The sequence below is a fragment of the Coregonus lavaretus genome (genome assembly GCF_964263955.1).
Source record: "Coregonus lavaretus genome assembly, contig: HAP1_SCAFFOLD_2978, whole genome shotgun sequence".
Taxonomy (NCBI): domain Eukaryota; kingdom Metazoa; phylum Chordata; class Actinopteri; order Salmoniformes; family Salmonidae; genus Coregonus; species Coregonus lavaretus.
The window spans coordinates 4,130-25,311 of NW_028165410.1; the positions used below are offsets into that span (position 1 = coordinate 4,130).

Sequence of the window (21,182 nt, forward strand, 5' to 3'; positions counted from 1 at the left end):
TATATGTATATATTCTTAAATCCCATTCCTTACTAGTTTTGTGTGTTTTGGGTATAGGTTGTGAATTTGTTAGATATTACTTGTTAGATATTACTGCACTGTCGGAGATAGAAGCACAAGCAGTTCGCTACACGCGCTATAACATCTGCTAAACACGTGTATGTGACAAATAAAAATTGATTTGATTTGATTTGATGTCAACACCTCTCACAAACACAAGCAGTGATGAAGTCAATCTCTCCTCCACTTTGAGCCAGGAGAGATTGACATGCATACTATTAATGTTTGCTCTCTGTGTACATCCAAGGGCCAGCCGTGCTGCCCTGTTTTGAGCCAATTGTAATTTCCCTAAGTCCCTCTTTGTGGCACCTGACCACACGACTGAACAGTAGTCCAGGTGCGACAAAACTAGAGCCTGTAGGACCTGCCTTGTTGATAGTGTTGTTAAGAAGGCAGAGCAGCGCTTTATTATGGACAGACTTCTCCCCATCTTAGCTACTGTTGTATCAATATGTTTTGACCATGACAGTTTACAATCCAGGGTTACTCCAAGCAGTTTAGTCACCTCAACTTGCTCAATCTCCACATTATTTATTACAAGATTTAGCTGAGGATTGGCGTTTAGAGACTGATTTGTTCCAAATACAATGTTCTAGAAATATTTAGGACTAACTTATTCCTTGCCACCCACTCTGAAACTAACTGCAACTCTTTATTAAGTGTTGCAGTCATTTCAGTTGCTGTAGTAGCTGACATGTATAGTGTTGAGTCATCCGCATACATTACTCAAAGCCAGTGGCATGTCAATAGTAAAGATTGAAAAAAGTAAGGGGCCTAGACAGCTGCCCTGGGGAATTCCTGATTCTACCTGGATTATGTTGCAGAGGCTTCCATTTAAGAACACCCTCTGTGTTCTGTTAGACAGGTAACTCTTTATCCACAATATAGCAGGTGGAGTAAAGCCATAACACATAAGTTTTTCCAGCAGCAGACAATAATGTCAAAAGCCGCACTGAAGTCTAACATGACAGCCCACACAATCTTTTTATCAGTTTCTCTCAGCCAATCATCAGTCATTTGCGTAAGTGCTGTGCTTGTTGAATGTCCTTCTCTATAAGCATGCTGAAAGATTGTTGTCAATTTGTTTACTGTAAAATAACATCGTATCTGGTCAAACACAATTTTTGGGCTGGTAACAGGCTAATTGGTTGGCTATTTGAGCCAGTAAAGGGGGCTTTACTATTCTTAGGTAGCGGAATTACTTTTGCTTCCCTCCAAGACTCGGGGCACACACATTCTAGTAGGCTTAAAATAAATTGAAAATATGCAAATAGGAGTGGCAATATCGTCCGCTATTATCCTCAGTAATTTTCCATCCAAGTTGTCAGACCCCAGTGGCTTGTCATTGTTGATAGACAACAATCATTTGTTCACCTCTTCCACACTCACTTTACGGAATTTAAAATAACAATGCTTGTCTTTCATAATTTGGTCAGATATACTTGGCTGTGTAGTGTCAGCAATTGTTGCTGGCATGTCATGCCTAAGTTTGCTAAACTTGCCAATAAAAAATAATTAAAGTAGTTGGCAATATCAGCTGGTTTTGTGATGAATGAGCCATCTGATTCAATGAATGATGGAGCTGAGTTTGCCTTTTTTTCCCAAAATGTCATTTAAGGTGCTCCAAAGCTTTTTACTATCATTCTTTATGTCATTTGTCTTTGTTTCATAGTGTAGTTTCATCTTCTTTTTATTCAATACGTACGTTTGCCAATCGGTTGTGCAGCCAGACTTATTTGCCATTCCTTTTGCCTCATCCCTCTTAACCATACACTTTTTTAATTCCTCATCAATCCACGGGGATTTAACAGTTTGTACAGTCATTTTCTGAATGGGTGCATGCTTATTAGTAACTGGAATAAGCAATTTCATAAATGTTTCAAGTGCAGTGTCTGTTTGCTCATCATTACACACCACGGACCAACATATATTCTTTACATCAACAACATAGGAATCACTACAAAACGTATTGTATGACCTCTTAAACACAATATTAGGCTCAGCCTTTGGAACTTTGGTTTTCCTAGATATGGCTACTATATTGTGATCACTACATCCAATGGATTTGGATACTGCTTTCAAACAAATCTCTGCAGCATTAGTAAAGATATGATCAATACATATTGATGATTTAATTCCTGTACTGTTTGTAACTACCCTGGTAGGTTGACTGATAACCTGAACCAGGTTGCAGGCACTGGTTACAGTTTGAAGCTTTCTTTTGAGTGGGCAGCCTGATGAAAGCCAGTCAATATTTAAATCACCCAGAAAGTATACCTCTCTATTGATATCACATACATTATCAAGCATTTCACACGTTATCCAGATACTGACTGTTAGCACTTGGTGGTCTATAGCAACTTCCCACCAGAATGGGCTTTAGGTGAGGCAGATGAACCTGTAGCCATATTACTTCAACAGTATTTAACATGAGATCCTCTCTAATCTTCACAGGAATGTGGTTCTGAATATAAACAGCAATATATATCTGTAGCCTGTCAACTATGTGTCTGCCTATCCCTGTTCTCTCCTCTCCGCACAGGCCATACAAACACTTTATACGGCGTGGCTGCTGCCACTCTAATCTGGTGGTCCCTGCGTGCACGACCCACGTGGAGTTCCAGGTCTCCGGTAGCCTCTGGAACTGCCATTCTGCGGCCAACAAGGCAGAGTTCATCACAGCCTATGCCACCCTCCAGTCCCTCGACTTCTTGGCGCTGACGGAAACATGGATTACCACAGAAAACACTGCTACTCCTACTGCTCTTTCCTCGTCTGATCATGTGTTCTCGCATACCCCGAGAGCATCTGGTCAGCGCAGCGGTGGCACAGGAATTCTCATCTCTCCCAAGTGGACATTCTCTCTTTTCCCCCTGACCCATCTGTCTATCTCCTCATTTGAATTCCATGCTGTCACAGTCACGAGCCCATTCAAGCTTAACATCCTTGTCATTTATCGCCCTCCAGGTTCCCTTGGAGAGTTCATCAATGAGCTTGACGCCTTGATAAGTTCCTTTCCTGAGGATGACTCACCCCTCACAGTTCTGGGTGACTTTAACCTCCCTACGTCTGCCTTTGACTAATTTCTCTCTGCCTCCTTCTTTCCACTCCTTTCCACTCCTTTCCTCTTTTGACCTCACCCTCACACCGTCCCCCCCTACTCACAAGGCAGGCAATACGCTTGACCTCATCTTTACTAGATGCTGTTCTTCTACTAATCTCACTGCAACTCCCCTCCAAGTCTCCGACCACTACTTCATATCATTTTCTCTCTCGCTCTCCTCCAACACTACTCACTCTGCCCCTACTCAGATGGTAATGTGCTGTCGCAACCTTCGCTCTCTCTCTCTCGCTACTCTCTCCTCTTCCATCCTATCATCTCTTCCCTCTGCTAAATCCTTCTCCCTCCAATCTCCTGATTCTGCCTCCTCAACCCTCCTCTCCTCCCTCTCTGAATCTTTTGACTCTCTATGTCCCCTATCCTCCCGGCCGGCTCGGTCCTCCCCTCCTGCTCCGTGGCTTGACGATTCATTGCGAGCTCACAGAACAGGGCTCCGGGCAGCCGAGCGGAAATGGAGGAAAACTAGACTCCCTGCGGACCTGTCATCTTTCCACTCCCTCCTCTCTACATTCTCTTTCTCCGTTTCTGCTGCTAAAGCCACTTTCTACCACTCTAAATGTCAAGCCTCTGCCTCTAACCCTAGGAAGCTCTTTGCCACCTTCTCCTCCCTGCTGAATCCTCCTCTTCCTCCCCCTCCCTCCTCCCTCTCTGTGGATGACTTAGTCAACCATTTTGAAAAGAAGGTTGACGACATCCAATCCTCATTTATTAAGTCAAATGACACCACTGGTCCTGCTCACACTGCCCTACCCTATGCTTTGACTTCTTTCTCCCCTCTCTCTCCAGATGAAATCTTGCGACTTGTGATGGCCAGCCGCCCAACAACCTGCCCGCTTGACCCTATCCCCTCCTCTCTTCTCCAGACCATTTCCGGAGACCTTCTCCCTTACCTCACCTCGCTCATCAACTCATCCTTGTCCGCTGGCTATGTCCCTTCCATCTTCAAGAAAGCGAGAGTTGCACCCCTCCTCAAAAAACCTACACTTGATCCCTCCGATGTCAACAACTACAGACCAGTATCCCTTCTTTCTTTTCTCTCCAAAACTCTAGAGCGTGCCATCTATAGCCAACTCTCCTGCTATCTCTCTCAGAATGACCTGCTTGATCCAAACCAGTCAGGTTTCAAGACTGGTCATTCAACTGAGACTGCTCTTCTCTGTGTCACGGAGGCTCTCCGCACTGCTAAAGCTAACTCTCTCTCCTCTGCTCTCATCCTTCTAGACCTATCTGCTGCCTTTGATACTGTGAACCATCAGATCCTCCTCTCCACCCTCTCCGAGTTGGGCATCTCCGGTGCTGCTCACTCTTGGATTGCGTCCTACCTGACAGGTCGCTCCTACCAGGTGGCATGGCGAGAATCTGTCTCTGCACCACGTGCTCTCACCACTGGTGTCCCTCAGGGCTCAGTTCTAGGCCCTCTCCTATTCTCTCTATACACCAAGTCACTTGGCTCTGTCATATCCTCACATGGTCTCTCCTATCATTGCTACGCAGACGACACCCAATTCATCTTCTCCTTTCCCCCTTCTGATAACCAGGTGGCGAATCGCATCTCTGCATGTCTGGCAGACATATCAGTGTGGATGACGGATCACCACCTCAAGCTGAACCTCGGCAAGACGGAGCTGCTCTTCCTCCTGGGGAAGGACTGCCCGCTCCATGATCTCACCATCACGGTTGACAACTCCGTGGTGTCCTCCTCCCAGAGTGCAAAGAACATTGGCGTGACCCTGGACAACACCCTGTCATTCTCCGCTAACATCAAAGTGGTGACCCGATCCTGTAGGTTCATGCTCTACAACATTCGCAGAGTACGACCCTACCTTACACAGGAAGCGGCACAGGTCCTAATCCAGGCACTTGTCATCTCCTGTCTGGATTACTGCAACTCGCTGTTGGCTGGGCTCCCTGCCTGTGCCATTAAACCCCTACAACTCATCCAGAACGCTGCAGCCTGTCTGGTGTTCAACCTTCCCAAGTTCTCTCACGTCACCCCGCTCCTCCGCACACTCCACTGGCTTCCAGTTGAAGCTCGCATCTGCTACAAGACCATGGTGCTTGCCTACAGCGCTGTGAGGGGAACGGCACCTCCTTACCTTCAGGCTCTGATCAGTCCCTACACCCAAACGAGGGCATTGCGTTCTTCCACCTCTGGCCTGCTGGTCCCCCTACCTCTGCGGAAGCACAGTTCCCACTCAGCCCAGTCAAAATTGTTCGCTGCTCTGGCACCCCAATGGTGGAACAAGCTCCTTCACAATGCCAGGACAGCGGAGTTACTGACCACCTTCCAGAGACACTTGAAACCCTACCTCTTTAAGGAATACCTGGGATAGTATAAAAGTAATCATTCTACCCCCCCCTCTACCCCACTTCCACAAAAAATTAATAAAATACAAATATAAATAAATAAATTTAAAAATTAAAAAAAAATGTTAAACAAGTACATTTAAAAAACAACAACAATATATATATACAGTGGGGAAAAAAAGTATTTAGTCAGCCACCAATTGTGCAAGTTTTCCCACTTAAAAAGATGAGAGAGGCCTGTAATTTTCATCATAGGTACACGTCAACTATGACAGGCAAAATGAGAAAAAATAATCCAGAAAATCACATTGTAGGATTTTTAATGAATTTATTTGCAAATGATGGTGGAAAATAAGTATTTGGTCAATAACAAAAGTTTCTCAATACTTTGTTATATACCCTTTGTTGGCAATGACACAGGTCAAACGTTTTCTGTAAATCTTCACAAGGTTTTCACACACTGTTTCTGGTATTTTGGCCCATTCCTCCATGCAGATCTCCTCTAGAGCAGTGATGTTTTGAGGCTGTCGCTGGGCAACACAGACTTTCAACTCCCTCCAAAGATTTTCTATGGGGTTGAGATCTGGAGACTGGCTAGGCCACTCCAGGACCTTGAAATGCTTCTTACGAAGCCACTCCTTCGTTGCCCGGGCGGTGTGTTTGGGATCATTGTCATGCTGAAAGACTCAGCCACATTTCATCTTCAATGCCCTTGATGATGGAAGGAGGTTTTCACTCAAAATCTCACGATACATGGCCCCATTCATTCTTTCCTTTACACGGATCAGTCGTCCTGGTTCCTTTGCAGAAAAACAGCCCCAAAGCATGATGTTTCCACCCCCATGCTTCACAGTAGGTATGGTGTTCTTTGGATGCAACTCAGCATTCTTTGTCCTCCAAACATGACGAGTTGAGTTTTTACCAAAAAGTTATATTTTGGTTTCATCTGACCATATGACATCCTCCCAATCCTCTTCTGGATCATCCAAATGCACTTCAGACGGGCCTGGACATGTACTGGCTTAAGCAGGGGGACACGTCTTGCACTGCAGGATTTGAATCCCTGGCGGCGTAGTGTGTTACTGATGGTAGGCTTTGTTACTTTGGTCCCAGCTCTCTGCAGGTCATTCACTAGGTCCCCCCGTGTGGTTCTGGGATTTTTGCTCACCGTTCTTGTGATCATTTTAACCCCAAGGGGTGAGATCTTGCGTGGAGCCCCAGATCGAGGGAGATTATCAGTGGTCTTGTATGTCTTCCATTTCCTAATAATTGCTCCCACAGTTGATTTCTTCAAACCAAGCTGCTTACCTATTGCAGATTCAGTCTTCCCAGCCTGGTGCAGGTCTACAATTTTGTTTCTGGTGTCCTTTGACAGCTCTTTGGTCTTGGCCATAGTGGAGTTTGGAGTGTGACTGTTTGAGGTTGTGGACAGGTGTCTTTTATACTGATAACAAGTTCAAACAGGTGCCATTAATACAGGTAACGAGTGGAGGACAGAGGAGCCTCTTAAAGAAGAAGTTGCAGGTCTGTGAGAGCCAGAAATCTTGCTTGTTTGTAGGTGACCAAATACTTATTTTCCACCATAATTTGCAAATAAATTCATTAAAAATCCTACGATGTGATTTTCTGGATTTTTTTCCCTCAATTTGTCTGTCATAGTTGACGTGTACCTATGATGAAAATTACAGGCATCTCTCATCTTTTTAAGTGGGAGAACTTGCACAATTGGTGGCTGACTAAATACTTTTTTCCCCCACTGTATATATAAAACAAATGAACATTAAAAATATACTCTACAAATCAAAATTTTGAAAAATATAAAAATATAAATTGTAAAGTGGTTGTCCCACTGGCTATCATAAGGTGAATGCACCAATTTGTAAGTCGCTCTTGATAAGAGCGTCTGCTAAATGACGTAAATGTAAATGTAAATGTAAATTGTACCTGCTGAGTTTCAACCAAAGCTCCTTCACAAAATACTATATTGTTTAATTCCTATCACTTCAAACAAAAACTATTGCAAAAGTTTATAGAGAAACAAGAGAGAGCATTTCTTCAAAGAAAAAGAGACAGAAGTTATAATTGAAAGATAAAAAGTTATATTTGAAACATGTATTTGAGTTTCTCTGCTCTCTAAAACTCTATTACAAATGTATTATGTTGGATAACTGGACTATGAAGGACTGCCCCTTTAACCAAATGTTTTGGTTGTAGAAAAGTTTTGTGTTACAACTCATTGAAGCAGTGTATGACTGTTGCATTTGGAAGGCTGGTCTCATACACTAGACGTAGCATATTAAACGAAAATCCGGGACCTCAAATTAGTATGATATGTTACGTTTTGTATGGTTACATAAGACAGAAGGTTACTTTTGGTCATGGTGGATGGGTGGACGTATAACGTGAATGTCTAGTAACCCAAAGGTTGCGTGTTCGGATCTCATCACGGACAACTTCAGCAACAACTTACAAATTTTTAGCTACTTTGCAACTGCTTAGCATATTAGCTAACCCTTCCCCTTACCTTAACCCTTTAACCTAACTCCAACCTTATCCTTAACATTAACCTTAACCCTAACCTTAACCTTCACCCCTAACCCCTAGCCTAACTAATGTTAGCCACCTAGCTAAAGTTAGCGTTAACCATCTAGTCACCTAGCTAACGTTAGCAATTACAAATGTGAATTTGTAACATATCATAGGAATTGCAAATTTGTAACATATTGTATGAATTGCAATCGTAACATATTGTACAAATTCTAATTCGTAACATATCATACAAATTATAATTCGTAAAATATCATACTAAATGGATTATGGACATCCACAAATTAATACATTCCATACCAAAGTAACATATCATACTATACTGAACAAAAATGTGACGCAACATGTAAAATGTTGGTCCCATGTTTCATGAGCTGAAATAAAAGATCCCAGAAATGTTCCATTGGCAGCTTATTTCTCTCAAATCTTGTGCACAAATTTCTGGGGACAATAAAAGGCCACTCTAAAATGTGCAGTTTCGTCACACAACACAATGCCACAGATGTGCAATTGGCATGCTGACTGTAGGAATGTCCACCAGAGCTGTTGCCAGAGAATTGAATGATCATTTCTCTACCATAAGCCGCCTTCAACGTCGTTTTAGAGAATTTGGCAGTATGTCCAACCGTCCTCACAACCACAGACCACGTGTAACTACGCCAGCCCAGGACCTCCACATCCGGCTTCTTCACCTGCGGGATCGTCTGAGACCAGCCACCCGGACAGCTGATGAAACTGAGTATTTCTTTCTTTAATAAAGCCCTTTTGTGGGGAAAATCTCATTTTGATTGGCTGGACCTGGCTCACAAGTGGGTGGGCCTATGCCCTCCCAGGCCCACCCATGGCTGCGCCCCTGCCCAGTTATGTGAAATCCATAGATTAGGGCCTAATTAATTAATTTCAATTGACTGATTTCCTTATATGAACTGTAACTCAGTAAAATCGTGAAATTGTTGCATATTGTGTTTATATTTTTGTTCAGTATAATTAGATTGTCCAGGGTTTTGTATACTATGTTATGTCTACCCCTGAGTCCAGGTTGCATTGGATGGGCAGAGACAGAAAGGGAGACTACGGCCACTCCCTTCTACACCTCCCTCATTTTATCCAGACCAGTAGCTCTACCCTTTCGCATGTCCAACCATTCTCCGTCGTCCGGAGTAACAGCCACGCACACTAGAAAAAAGGTAAAACGCACTTTCAGAAAGGGAGAGAGTGAGAAGGGAGGGGATAGAGGAAAAACGCCCTGGACACCGAGGGAGACTCGGGTTGATAGAGAAAGAAAAGTATTTTAGAAGAGAGAAATAACTTTTGATTGGGAAGAAGAAGAAGAAGAAGAAGTGCTTTTATCGACTGCTGGGACGGAGGAGGAGAAGAGAACACTGCCAAAGATGCTCAAGCTGCTGTGTTGAAGTTGTTGCAGCTCAGACTGCTCATAGGTAAAACAACCATTTACTTCTGTCATCACAATTCTGATTTAGATTATTTTTTAACAGTTTGTAATGGTGATGGTATCATATCTGGTAACCTCCCAAAGTTGTAACGCATGTTAAATGACGCGACAATCGTGCTGTTTTAAGGTTCGTTTACATAACATTTTTGAAAATAAGAATTGTAGTCTTTTCACCGCACTAACTGAGAGGAAGGGTGGTGGTCCATGGTGTTACTTTGTTTTCTCGCTCAAAGTTCTATAATTTACAACACGAGATGAAGTGGGTGTGTGTCCCCACCCACATGAACGGGGATTTGGGTCGCCTTTCTTAATTCTCTCTTACTGCGCACAAAATAAAGCTGCCTGGGGTGTATGGAGTGACGCCACTCATATAAAGGACTACATGACAGACTAACTACATTTCCCGTTTATAACGTTTTTAAATAAATAAATAAAAACATGCAGATGTATAGCCTAGTCCGGTTGTGACTTCATCTTAGCAACGTGGATACTGATCCTCTCCTATTCTAACCCTGCCCTGCACGCAGTAAAAAAAAAAAGAAAGAAAAAGTTGTACAAAGAAAACGCCCAAACATCATCATTGATGAAAAACCTGTCAAGCTAAATTATATTTGTTCGATTTGCCTCTAATCTACCAAATCGAGTATTTGTGTGAGTATGAGTAATTGTTTGTTAAGAAATGGCTATCAGTAAAGGCAGTTAGCCTACAGATTTGGGTGTAGATTCTACTTTCCTACAACTCCCTCCCTCCCTGGTTCAGGGAGGCTCACCCAGGGGAGAGAGAAAAAATAACTGCACGCATTCTGCAATCATGGACAGCAGTCTTAGAACATCTTCTAACCCATCTTCACGAAACCAACGGTTTTCAGAGTATAATATATTAACGGTTTTAATATAGTATAAAAGTATAGTGTGTGTGACGAATCAAAATGTACTTTTCCAATTTAGCTACAACTTTTTAAATCTGTTTTAACGTGTTGACATGGGTGGAGTTCTAGGGACATTCTCCTCGCTCGCAGTTTTACCTCGATTCGTTTTATCCTGGGATTCAAGCCAGGGTGGAGAGAGGGGGGAGAGAGGGAGAGGGAGGGAGAGGGAGGGGGGAGAGAGGGAGAGAGAGAGGAGGGAGAGGGGGGTTAGTGGGGGCGGGGTATGGTAATGGATTGTAGTGGTTTGGCAAGACGTACTAATTGAAACCAGGTTTGAGGAAAAGAGGGGAAAAATAATCAAGACTTCTGCAGCGCAGAGAGAAATATGTGTTTTATCGAGCTAAGAAACAAAGATACAGAATATGTTTGAATAACAGAACAGCTACGCTGTTGTAGCTTCAGGCGTGTATTAACCATGAAGAGTTACAAATAAAACGAAATAGCCACCTTGTGTGTGTGTGTGTTTCTTCATCGCAATAGACACAGATATAAATGTAGCGACTTAGATCCCCCAGACATTATGCTTTGTAAAGTTCGGTGGAAATTCACATTTGTAAAGTTCTCCCTTCCTCCTTCTGCCACACCCTGGCCGACGTTGTTCTGTGGAACAGCAAGGAAAAGAAAGCGGCTCTCCCAGAGAACACTAGCCACAGGCTGCCACCAGAGCCAACGAGCTCACGGAAATGCCTTAAAGCTGTAAACGTCTAGCATTCTCCAATTGTTCCGGTCGAAGTGATGGATAGTGAGAGCGGCTATTAGCAAAGGGCTGTATGGTCGGTCAAGTCATGCTTAAAGTGGCAATATGTAACTTGTTGGGCAACCCGACCAAATTCATATAGAAATGTGTGCTATAGATCTATCATTCAACTTGAAAGCAAGTCTAAGAACCGTAGATCTGTTGTTCTATGTGTGCTATTTCTATGCTTCCAGTTCTTAAGTTTTGTTTTTGTGTCTTTTACTTTCGGTTTTGTACAGCAGCTTCAAACAGCTGAAACAACCCAACATTTTTTTGTTATGGAAATATTTATTTCACAGCCCTTTAGATGGTACAAGCAATTTCTCAAGCAATACTTTTGCTAGAACTGTCTGGGAGTGGTCTGAGTGGGGAGGGGAAAACGGAAAATGAGCTGTTATTGGCAAAGACGTTTGGAACTCTCTTAACTAATTTCCCGCCTGGTGATGTCACTTGGCAGGCCAAAACGCTATCCCACCGAAATAGGCTGTAATTTCAGGCGGTCTTTTCAAACAGCTCTTACACCAAAAGGGCATTATCACCATTTTCACAATTTCACAGTATAATTCCAACCTCATAGTTTGGAAAGACATAAAACACAGGAAAATCACGTTTTTGACTGCATTGGACCTTTTAAATGTTTACTTTTATTTATTTATTGTGATGGTATGTAAAAGGATAGCCTATGTCTGTGTTCAGTGTTTTGAACAGTTCATTTGACTGGGTAGTACTTGTTCAAAACAGAGAATATAGTAAGTGTCAAATATTGACTGGAACAAAGTAAGCAATAACTTCAGAAAACTTCAGATTCAGAACAGAGCCTTTCTTGACAACCACTTGACATCATTATTTACTCACGTGATCTATCAATCCAGTGGACATGGAATTCATAGAACATTCATCATTGTACCACCACAGCTTTCCCTGCCAACTGTTGATAGCAGAGGAGTGGCATTCTCACTGTGCCAGTGTGAAACGGAAAGAGCCCTTACTCTTGCACACTTCCTTTGTCATTTCCTCATCACGGGCCCATTCGGGAGAGAGGGAGAGGGAGGGAGATTTTATTTTTAACACTGTCTGATTGGTCTCTGGGTGTTCTGATTGTAGATCCTTGAGACATTTAACTAATTTCAATCCCACCCTATTTTCTTTTATTTATCACATAGATTTCACAACTGGTGCACTAAAGCAGCAACAGCTGTCCATCCGTCAGAAATATAGAAGGTGAAATAAGGACTAGAAGTAGTATGTTATTGATCCCAACTTGGGAAGTTGTTGGCTAAAGCTCCAATAGTGGTTCTCCTCCCCCTCTGTGGAACTGTAAGCAGATCTAAAAATCTCTCTTGGCTTATAGACTTACACTATAAGTACACTGAACAAAAATATAAACGCAACATGTTGGTCCCATGTTTCATGTGCTAAAATAAACGATCCCAAAAGCTTATTTCTCTAATCTTCATAGACAAACATTGGCAGTAGAATGGCCTTACTGAAGAGCTCAGTGACTTTCAACGTGGCACCGTCATAGGATGCCACCTTTCCAACAAGTCAGTTCGTCAAATTTCTGCCCTGCTAGAGCTGCCCTGGTCAACTGGAAGGGCTGTTATTGTGAAGTGGAAACGTCTAGGAGCAACAACGGCTCAGCCGCGAAGTGTTTGGCCACACAAGCTCACAGAACGGGACCGCCAAGTGCTGAAGCGCACAGCTTGTAAAAATCGTCTGTCCTCGGTTGCAACACTCACTACCGAGTTCCAAACTGCCTCTGGAAGCAACGTCAGCATAAGAACTGTTCGTCGGGAGCTTCATGAAATGGGTTTCTATGGCTGAGCAGCCGCACAAAAGCCTGAGATCACCATGCATAATGCCAAGCGTCGGCTGGAATGGAGTGGACTCTGGAGCAGTGGAAACGCGTTCTCTGGAGTGATGAATCACACTTTCCCATCTGGCAGTCAAATGGACAAATCTGGATTTGGCGGATGCCAGGAGAACGCTACCTGCCAGAATGCATAGTGCCAACTGTAAAGTTTGGTGGAAGAGGAATAGTAATTTTCTGAGGCTGGTTTTCTTGGTTCTGGCTAGGCCCCTTAGTTCCAGTGAAGGGAAATCTTAACGCTACAGCATACAATTACTTTCTAGACGATTCTATGCTTCCAACTTTGTGGCAACAGTTTGGGGAAGGCCCTTTCCTGTTTCAACATGACAATGCCCCCGTGCACAAAGCGAGGTCCATACAGAAATGGTTTGTCGAGATCTGTAGCAATGTTCATGATAATAATTCTTGCAAAATACCTCTTTCAGACTGAGCGATTGTACACAGATTTCCAGAGAGAGCCACTCCCTCCCTCCCTCCCTCCCCACCCCATTCCCACCTCCCCACTCCCTCCCCATTTGCATTGAGTGTACCAAACATTAGGAACCCCTTCCTAATATTGAGTTGCACCACCTTTTGCCCTCTTAACAGCCTCAATTCGTCAGGGCATGGACTCTACAAGGTGTCGAAAGCATTCCACAGGGATGCTGGCCCATGTTGTCTCCAATGCTTCCAACAGTTGTGTCAAGTTGACTGGATGTCCTTTGGGTGGTGGACCATTCTTGATTCACACGGGAAACTGTTGAGCGTGAAAAACCTGGCAGCGTTGCAGTTCTTGACACACTCAAACCGGTGTGCCTGGCACCTACTACCATACCCCGTTCAAAGTCACTTAAATCTTTTGTCTTGCCCATTCACCTTCTGAATGTCACACATACACAATCCATATCTCAAGGCTTAAAAATCCTTCTTTAACCTGTCTCCTCTCCTTCATCTACACTGATTTGAAGTATATTTAACAGGTGACATCAATGGATTCCCCTGGTCAGTCTATGTCATGTTCCTAATGTTTTGTACACTCCGTATTTTGGTCAGTCCAAAATTGCTTTTAAATTCTGTCATGGAAATAAATGTATTTCCTGTTACCAAGTCCTTTACGGTTTCTATGCCTTTAGGTTTAGTTGGGGCGGCAGGTAGCTTAGTGGTTAAGAGCGTTGTGCCAGTAACCGAAAGGTCGCTGGTTCTAATCCCCGAGCCGACTAGGTGAAAAATCTGTCTGTGCTCTTGAGCAAGGCACTTAACCCTAATTCCTCCTGTAAGTCGCTCTGGATAAGAGCGTCTGCTAAATGACTAAAATGTAAATGTTTTCCACGTGGACCAATATTAGGGAGCGATTGGTTATTGTAGAATACGTTTCATTTGAAGTTGTTAATGTTCTTAGCTTTATCATTTTGAAAATAGATAAGTGAAACGATTTCTGGGGATGAGCATGCACATCTTCAATATGTACCCGTTGTTGCTCTTTAGTGAATTTAACTAACGATATGTCAGAAGTTAAAGCCCTGGGTGGCGAGCTGATACAATTCAAAGTCTGCAAGGTTAAAACCACCCTCAGACTTAGGAAGATGTAACACCTTCCTTTTAATTACATGAGTTTTATTTGCCCATATAAGGTCTGTTATGACCGAGTATACTTTTTTAAAAATAATATCTTCGGTGGGTTAATTGGTATTACCGAGAATGAATAAATAAATAACACTTTGGGAGCCATGCTGTTCTGAAGTGGTTTATTCTACCTGTAAGATTTATGGGAAGATTGTTCCATTTAATTAATTCTGCTTTCATATTGTTGAGTAATGGGATAAAGTTATCTTTTATATAAGCCTTGATATGTGTTGTGGTCCACTTAAAGGACTGCTGTAGATCGTGAGTTATTATTTTTCTTATTGCCATTATTTTGTTATTATATCTATTTCTATCCTGAGATTTTAGAGTATTCTGAAAATATTTTTAGCAATGGGGGCATTGAGTTTTCAATACTGATCGGGAATATCAGGAGATCATCTGCAAATAAGTTTAGTTGATATTCATGTTTACCAATTCTGAAATAAAACCGGTAGCCTATACAATGTGCAGAACGTTGCAAAAAGTCAAAAGGTTACAGGTGTGTTACACACTATCTATCAATATGTCATGTCACCTGGAAGACGTTATAACGATTCACGTCAACAACAACTATAGCATTTTCAGGTATTAAATGTTGATTTCCAAAGCGCCACGGGAAACCATCACTTTAAGATTTTAAATGGAGGTGTGAATATAGCCTGTAATTACCATGAGCCACTGGTGACATTCATACAAACAATAAACAATGTTCCTGTCACTGGGTCAGACAACAACAGTCTCTATAGAGTAAATAACACAATACTTGTATGCAGTCCTTAGCTGTTTTTGGTGTATTTCGATGAGCGTTGGAAACAAAATATAAATCATTTCAATAAAATGATTTATTCCACTTTCCAAATCCGGAGGAGGAAAACATTGAGACAATTCTGTTTGATAGCGTTGGGATAATTCAGTATTTCTATTCTCCGTAGTCTGTGTGCATCCCAAATTGTACCCTATTCCTTGTGTCCCAAATGGTACCCTATTCCCTTTATAGTGCACTACTTTTGACCAGAGCCTTATGGATCCTTAACCAAATCTTGCCACTCAATCACCAGTGTTCATTGTTTGATGATTAGTGTTCTAACGATCACCATTCAATCTATTCTTCATTGTTGTCTTCAGTCAATCAACTTTATTCACTGAATGATCCTTTCAGATTCTTTGCTCTCTAGTTGTATTCACTTTCACTGCCTCTATCAGATACAAGACTAACTCACTAGGTATTTATCAAACTGGAGAGTCTATACGGCTCCTTGGCACAATCAGGTACAGAGATCCATTCAGTGATGGTGATTTGTAGTTGCCAACCAAATGAAGAAAGAAAGAAAAGTCATTCTGTTTTGTGGCTGGACCCTGTGCTGACATGCTCTGGGTGGCAGGCAGCACACAGAGAGGCATGGGTAGAGTGAGTGGAGGTCATTTATTTGGAGTTAGTCACTGCGGGAGAGAGAGAGAGGAGAGGAAAGACTGGGCTCCGTTCCAGCTGGCCTGACAGCGCTATCAAGGAATGTGTGAGACTGGAGCCCAGGCTCAGCCCTGTAGAGCACGACACAACACCCAGCCCAGGGTGGGGCCTGCTCAGCCCTGGAGAGCACGACACAACACCCAGCCCAGGGTGGGGCCTGCTCCGCCCTGTAGAGCACGACACAACACCCAGCCCAGGGTGGGGCCTGCTCCGCCCTGTAGAGCACGACACAACACCCAGCCCAGGGTGGGGCCTGCTCCGCCCTGTAGAGCACGACACAACACCCAGGCCTGTTGCCTAGCCCGTTGGTTGCTCTCTTAGCAATCTAGCTAAGACTGAGAGGCTAGGGTGGGGTCCAGCCCTGTAGCTTGTTGCTCCAGTCTCTTAGCAAGCTATCTGCTAGCGATGATACAGGACTGGAGGCAAGGTGGGGCCCAGCCTCGTAGCACTGCACTGCACCGCACAACACCCAGCCGTTTAGCCTGTTGCCCCTTTAGCAACGGACTCCCGTGTAGCTCAGTCGGTAGAGCATGGCGCCAGGGTTGTGGATTCAATTCCCACAGGGGGACCAGTACGTAAAAAAGTATTAAAATGTATGCACTCTCTACCGTAAGTCTCTCTGGATAAGAGCGTCTGCTAAATTACTCACTACTGTAAGTCTCTCTGGATAAGAGCGTCTGCTAAATTACTCACTACATGGTATTGTGATGCATCTATTCTAGTCAGTCTAATTCCCGGGCCGGCCCATCCCCACACTCCCTTTTAGCAAGCTAGCTAGCGCTGACCACTCCTCTGTGTGCACTGCTTTGATTGTGATGGTCAAAACAGTAGTGTGGGGCCACACTGTTTCCTTTTAAACCTACCTGAGATTTGTTAAGCGGTGACCTTTTGGTGTTTTCCCCCACGCTTCTCCGAATATTTCTGCAACTGTTATTCCGGTCGCCTTGCTTTGACCAATGGTGTTAGATTTACCACATAGGTGCGGCCAATAGTAAACAGTGTTTTGAATGTGTGATGTCAATGCATGTCAAGGTTGACATGTTCCTATGTAAATAGCACCAGTGGCAAGAGCCATTTTATCTTGTCAGAAAATGTTTCCAAACAGACGACATAAAAACAACCAATGCGAATCAGATCAACCAAATCTTAACCTGAATCTGCATCATTGAATGGATTACAGACAGAACCCACGTTTGTGAAATTCTTGAGACTAACCGTCTTACCTACGAATGTTGTTGATCTCCCCCCCCCCCCTTTGTGACGGGAGGCAAATTTAATACAAAGCCTCTGATGTCTGCTAGTGTACCCTGAGTCTCTCTATGCAAACACAGCGACGACCCAACCTCGTATCGCTTGGCATTTATCACCTCTGGCCTATCTATTTCAGTACCAGGCAGAAATAACCAAACCGGCTAGCTACGCCAACAATAAAGCAGTGGGATAGGAAGAGGTTTTAGCTTGGTGGTGGTGTGATGAAATACTTTTAATGAGGGTTTGAAAAGAGAGAAACACTTGTTGGATCCGTTACCGGATCCGTTACCGGACCCTTGTTTACTCCTAGCTCACCGGTGGCTATCGCTATAGACGACAACATGTAGCTATGACATGTCTGGTTTCTGCTCTCCTGCAACTTCCAACAGGTAAGCGGGTAGCTTTAGTGGTTAAGAGCGTTGTGCCAGTAACCGAAAGGTCGCTGGTTCTAATCCCCGAGCCGACTAGGTAAAAAAAAATCTGTCTGTGCCCTTGAGCAAGGCACTTAACCCTAATTTGCGCCTGTAAGTCGCTCTGGATAAGAGCGTCTGCTAAATGAGTAAAAATGTAAGCACAAACTGAACACAGGAGTGATACATAACTATGAATCTAGCTAAGATCTAGTTTGTTAACACAATGCAAATATAACTGTGTTTGCAGTTGATCCTCAAACTAGTTCATCCTGTTTTAAGTAATCAATCAAAGTCCTGTAAAGCTTTTCATCTTTTTACGCTTTACTATAACTTTGACTTTGAGTTCTGTTTTTCAACTGCCACTGAAGGAGTGGACAGAGTCTGTTATTTTGAACGGTTCAACTGTGTACCACAACGGGAGGAGGCAGCAGACTAATGACAGTTGTTCAAAAAACATAACTTGTCTTTAAAGAATTTGTCTGTGGGGCAGGTCCATGCCTGTCTGTGAGGAATCCGGTCCGCCGTTTGCTGTTTCTGTTTCCTGCTCAAGTGGAAAGACTCTTATTTGTTTCACAGTACCCAGTGATCTTCAAACGTAGACAGGAATTGTGAACTAAGCTGGATAGAAAAGCACTTGACATACAACGTTCAGCTTTTACTGTCTAGACAAATGGCAATGTTTAATCGGAAAATAAATATATCAATACCAAAGCAGTTGGCTGGCATATGCTCATACAATTATATCTTGAAAATATTGATGTCTCAAAGCTTAAAGGCTCTACTGAAAATGACCATTGTCATTCAGGAAATCAGAATCCTCCAGATACTTTACAGAGTCATAAATCTTAAATCAGATATTTCTTCATCTTCAGGCATGTGCTAGTACAGTGAGTTCTAAAAGTATTGGGACACTAAGCAGGTTTCCATTCAACATTTTTATGTGTGTAAAGTACATGTCGGATAAAGAAATGTCATGACAGGCCTGATGGAAGCAGAACATTTTCCAGTAAACTTTCCAAATGTCGACAAAACAAAATACGCCAGACAAGGTGGGATCTTTTTTGTGTCGGTAAAATTAATCATACGAGAAATGTCGGTGGAAACGCTTTTGTGCACAAACATTGATATAATAACCATCATATCGAACTAAACTTTGAGTCATGCGATTTACATGTTGTGTGGTCCTCCCACTACGACTCGGGAAAGCATGCAGTTTATTAGGCTACAGATTAAATAAGTTACGATGAACTTCACAGGGTGGTGAAAGGGCCCGGTGGTGAGCTTGATGCTCCTTTCCAATAAATATCGAGGGTGTTATTCTGGTGACGTGATGATCGACGCTTGGCTGCCTTCTGACAAATAAAAAATAATCTGGCTCTTTTGTCCATAATAATCTCATCATGTAGGCTATACGTGTGCGCTAGCCAACTGTGCCAATACCAGAGAAGGCACACTCGCTATATAACGCAACATTCTACAATCAGGAGAGTTGAAAATGTGATGGAAACTCATTTAACTTGTGTTGTTTAGTCGGTATACATGGGAATTTAACAACAAGGTATTTTTATGTGCACTGCGTCATCACACCTTTTATCTGCAACAAGTGGGAAAATGTGCATATTGTTTTTATGCACATTTTATCATATTTGCATGAAAATCTGTCACCGATTGGATGGAAACCTAGCTAGTGAATTTGTGTTTTTTTGTTGTTGCACTTTTGATTTGAAATGATACAATGACTATGAGCTTTCATTTGAGGCTATTTTCATCCATATCAGATGAACAGTTTAGAAATTACAGTACATAGTTCCCCCCCATTTTAGGGAACCAAAAGTATTGGGACAAATTCACTTATGTGTATTAAAGTAGTCAAAAGTTTAGTATTTGGTCCCATATTCCTAGCAAACAATGATTACATCAAGCTTGTGACTCTACAAACTTGTTGGAAGAATTTTGCTGTTTGTTTTGGTTGTGTTTCAGATTATTTTGTGCCCAATAGAAATGAATGGTAAATAATATATTGTGTCATTTTGGAGTCACTTTTATTGTAAATAAGAATAGCATATGTTTTCTAAACACTTCTAAATTAATGTGGATGCTACCATGGTTACGGATAGTCCTGAATGAATCTTGAATAATGATGAGTGAGACACAAAAAATGCTAACCTCTCACCATTACAATAGCGGGAGGTTCGTATGTGTGGAGTACAGAGATGAGGTAGTCATTCAAAAATCATGTTAAACACTATTATTGCACACAGAGTGAGTCCATGCAACATATTATGTGACTTGTTAATCACATCTTTACTCCTGAACTTTTATTTAGGCTTGCCATAACAAAGGGGTTGAATACTTATTGACACAAGACATTTCAGCTTTTCATTTTTAATTAATTTGTATACATTTCGGAAAACATAAATCCCACTTTGACATTATGGGGTGTTGTGTGTATGCCAGTGACCCCCCCCCCCAAAAAAAATCTAAATTTAATCCATTTTAAATTCAGGCTGTAACACAACAAAATGTGGAAAAAGTCAAGGGGTGTGAATACTTTCTGACCTCAAGGCTAGTCACTAGTTGTTTCTAAAATCTTAATAGACCTGAACTGAAAGTGAATCTTGGCTAAATGTATTATCAGACATGCAGACATCAGAACTAGGCCTACGGCAGACAGCAGCTGGGTATGTGAGGTCTGTTTACAAGCCAAGGTGTTGCCTCCCCAGGGGGGAAAAAATAAGTAAAGGGCCAATACCTCATGACTGTTTTGTTTGAGACTGTTTTGCTGACATTTTGATAGTCCAGCAATGTGTTTAAATTGTGGTTTGAACATACTAGTTTTGCGTTGAGTTGGGAAACTGAAATGACCCAGCTGCCTGCAGTGCTTCTTGTTGTGTTGAGTGATCTGTGGTGCATATTTAAAAATGGTATTGCTGCCTGCTATGGTGTGGTCTGCCATATAAAATGCACATTACCCGCTGGGCACAGATGTCAGTTCAACGTCTAGTTTTGATTTACACTACCGTTCAAAAGTTTGGGGTCACTTAGAAATGTCCTTGTTTTCCATGAAAACTTACAGGAAATGTAGTCATTGACAAGGTTAGAAATAATGATTTTTAATATAAATAATAATTGTGTCCTTCAAACTTTGCTTTCGTCTAAGAATCCCCCATTTGCAGCAATTACAGCATTGCAGACCTTTGGCATTGTTGAGGTAATCTGAAGGGATTTCACCCCATGCTTCCTGAAGCACCTCCCACAAGTTGGATTGGCTTGATGGGCACTTCTTACGTACCATACGGTCAAGCTGCTCCCACAACAGCTCAATAGGGTTGAGATCTGGTGACTGTGCTGGCCACTCCATTATAGACAGAATACCAGCCGACTGCTTCTTCCCTAAATAGTTATTGCATACTTTGGAGCTGTGC

At 42.6% G+C, this 21,182-nt stretch overlaps 1 protein-coding gene across 1 annotated transcript in view; it reads left to right on the plus strand.

Moving 5' to 3' along the window:
* The first annotated feature begins 9,178 nt into the window (after nucleotides 1-9,178).
* Nucleotides 9,179-21,182, plus strand: part of LOC311115893 (neuroblast differentiation-associated protein AHNAK-like) — a 45,453-nt gene continuing 33,449 nt past the window's right edge. The window contains exon 1 of the mRNA XM_084191016.1: nucleotides 9,179-9,474. The gene's annotated coding sequence lies outside the window, so the exon portion shown is untranslated. The remainder of the gene's footprint in view (nucleotides 9,475-21,182) is intronic.